This window comes from Alosa sapidissima, chromosome 19, assembly GCF_018492685.1.
Source record: "Alosa sapidissima isolate fAloSap1 chromosome 19, fAloSap1.pri, whole genome shotgun sequence".
Classification (NCBI taxonomy): Eukaryota; Metazoa; Chordata; class Actinopteri; order Clupeiformes; family Clupeidae; genus Alosa; species Alosa sapidissima.
Genome location: NC_055975.1, coordinates 12,290,218 through 12,293,851, shown reverse-complemented (window position 1 = coordinate 12,293,851; position 3,634 = coordinate 12,290,218).

Sequence of the window (3,634 nt, the reverse complement as noted above, 5' to 3'; positions counted from 1 at the left end):
CAGGACTGATTAATGCCATGCATGGGTTTAGATATCGAAACGAGATGTCCTGTGATTGGTCAATTCATGTAAAGTTTCCCAGGCTCACGTGCACATTTATTACTAGGCTACTACAATTTAATTTATTTTTCATTAATATTGTGCTGTCTCTTGAGCACAGTAAATGTCGTTACTGATAAATAATTTAATGAGTAGTATGACAATAAACTTGAACTTGTGCTTCAGTGAACTACAAATTTCAGTGACATCATTGTATGTACGATTGAAATGAACGGTACACGTCATGGGAAATGTAGTCAAATCACATAATAGTGTTACAGTATCCTCCAGAATTATTAGCACCTTGGGAAATTTTGACTAAAAACAGGTATAAAAAATAATCTTTTGATGATTCATTGTACTCTCACAATGAAAACAATGAGAAAAAATCCGCCCTTGAAGGGAAGAAATTTTATTCTGAGAAAAAGAAAAATCTCATAAAGAAATAAATATTTTTAACGAAAACCAGTTGCTCACAATTATTGGCACCCCTAGAAAAATCTTACAGTTGAGTATATACAAAATCTAACAAGTATTTTCCTATCTAATTTCAACTTATTTAAGTTAATCAGAGTGTCTGTGAACGTTCAGAAGTAGTTGACTTTCTTTTTCACTAATAAAGTGACAACAAGAAGCTAAATCCTATAGTCATTTTTCAACATCAGAAAGACAAAAATACACTAAATTTATAAATAAAAAGAAAGTGTGTTGACATTTGTAGGTCAGGGAATGTATGTAGGTACTTTGTTGAAAATGCCTATTTACAGTTAAACAATGATTAAATGGTTCTAATCAACTGGAAATGTGACAAACATGCTTGGACAAAGACCCAAGGCTATCTTGCCCCCACATACAGTATGGAGGATGGTAAGATAGGCAAAAAATACCAGAAGAACCACTATTGGAGAATTATAGACAAAGGTGTTATCTTGGGGTCACCAAGTCCAAAAGTGCCTCATTGCTAATAGCTTATTTAGAGGGCATAGGTAACAGCCTGTCCAGTCATTTAATTACCAATGTAAACGTCAGGAGTTACAGTGACTTGGTCTGGAAGTGTGGTCTATTGTCAAATGCTAGAAACACGTTAGGTGTGATTGGCATTAGAATGACTACTGAAAAGAATCCCATTCCTAATGAGAATTATGGTGGAGGCGCTGTGCTATTGTGGGGCTGTTGGGAATCTAATTAAGATCAAAAGAAATATGGTTTACTGAACACAAAATCAAGCTTCGGCCATCTCAGCTCAGCCCCTGATCTAAACTCCATAGAAAAATAGTGGGATAGTCAAAGAGGAGAATGTACAAGTGTGGACCTAGGAATCTGGACGATCTGGGGAAGATGAACCGTCTTAAAACTCTTTGTATTCTCCAACTTTATGTGAATATTACAAGATGTTTTATTGGCAAAGGGAAGCTTAGGAAGGTAAGCAGGGGCCAATAATTGTGAGCAACATGTTTTTGTTGAAAAATATTTATTTCTTTATGAGATTTTCCTTTTTCTCAAAATAAATTTGCTTCCCTTCAAGGTTGGATTTTTCCTATTTTTTTTTTTCATTGTGAGATTACAATAAATCAACGGGTATTTTTTACCCGTTTTTAATCAACTTTAGCAGAGGTGTCAATAATTCTGGAGGGTACTGTATATATCATAAAGGAACCATATGTAAGAAATGTATTTCAATTAATCATAAAATGGCCCTGATATGTCACTAGACATTAAGAAATACAAGGATACAAGGATACAAGGAAGTTTATTGTCACATGCATATAGTTACTGGAAGTAAGAAATGCAGTGAAATTATGTCTGGTGTCAGCCTATTTGTGCATTTATGGGGGTGGGGGGGGATTGGGATTGGGCGGGGGGCACCAACAAGGAGAAATCATGTTCATGTTGAAAAATGTTTTTCACTGCATGTGTTGACAGCGTAATTCCATTGCGCTAAAACAGGTCAATAGGTCATTCGCTTTATCGCTTGGCGGTGCCACCCAGACGACAATTCTCCATTTTTCATTTTGGAATGTCACCCCCCCCCCCCGGTGAACAGATTTGACCCCCATATTGTACCAACTTTTCTGTCGACAGTGTAATTCAATTGGACCTATAGAGGTCAGTTCGGTTTATTGCTTGGCGATGCCACTCAGACGACAATTCCCCAAATCCCCAACAAGAAAAGAAGACAACAACCAACATAGATTTACATTTTCTACATTTTACTGCTATGAAATATGCAAATTATATGCTCTGAGCAGTAATACGAGCATACAATAAAATGATACTGTGCACTACAAGGACAGAGAAACAGAAGATATAAAACACATCAGCCATTATTGAAGGAAATGAGTGGAATGAAAAGCAACAGATATAACTTTGTACACAGCTACATAGTTCTGCGGAGTGTCCAGGACTGTGCATAACCCGATGACCTGAGAGAGGCAGCCAAAGCAACTTTCTGGGGAAGAATACTGTACCTCGAAATGACTTCATAGTGTCAGTAACAGCAACTTCAACAAGGTCTGAACTAGCAACAGCAACACAATCATCCAGATGCTTTTGCATGAGTAATGGGTGAGAGAGGAGTCTCTTATGAGTCCTTCATGACTGTGACATGGCACACAGTATACTCCATGTTCTTCTTAAAGGTTTAAAGGTGCTGTAGGATGGGCAGCACGAGGCAGTTGGCATCGGGCTGACGCTGGGGGAAGGCGTAGGACGGGTCGGCAGAAAGGAGATGGTGGGGGGCAGCATGAAGCACATGGCGGGCACAGTGTCCTAGGAGGTTTGCCCTCTGTGACCAATCACACACACTCACACACACACACACACACACACACACACACATACACACACACACACACACACACACGCACACACACACACATACACACACACACACACACACACACACACACACACACACACACACACACATGCACACACACACAGGTAATGAGTAAAACATTGATTTTCATTCCTCAATGATAGGCTACAATGTTGCCTGGGGGCAAAAACTGAGTTTAAAATGAGATTTTTGTTAAGTGCGACTTAATGCATTGAAAACCAGATAAATATTTGTGTGTTAGTGTTAAGTTATAAGGATAGGTGTAAAATTAATAAGTTAGCTTATTAATTAAAATAATAAAAATTAAAAACATTATAAAAATTATTATTATTATTGTTCTCATCATTATCATTATCACCGTCATCAAATCATCATCTTTAACCAAAATGAAAGAAATGTCTTAAGTTTACAGCATAAAACGCATTCATTCATTTTTGAGTCTCTATGAGTCCTGCATGACTGTGACCTGGCACACACCATAGCCTACTCCATGCGATTTATTTCTAAGCTTCCGCAAGTATGTGTCATGTATCAATGTCAAGAGATTCTTGGGTCATGTTGTTCAATTGTGTCAACGTGAGTAGCGATTCTCGGGATTTTATTTTGATTTTTTACCGTATCCCATCCAGAAATCGAAACAGGAAGTGTGCTTCTTAGCAAACCCTTATTTAGGCTGCCGTCTCCCTAGCTCATCTCATCGTGCTGTTAGACACGCTGGTCTTCAAGGGCAAAAGAGTCCCGCCTTTCTTCCAAAGG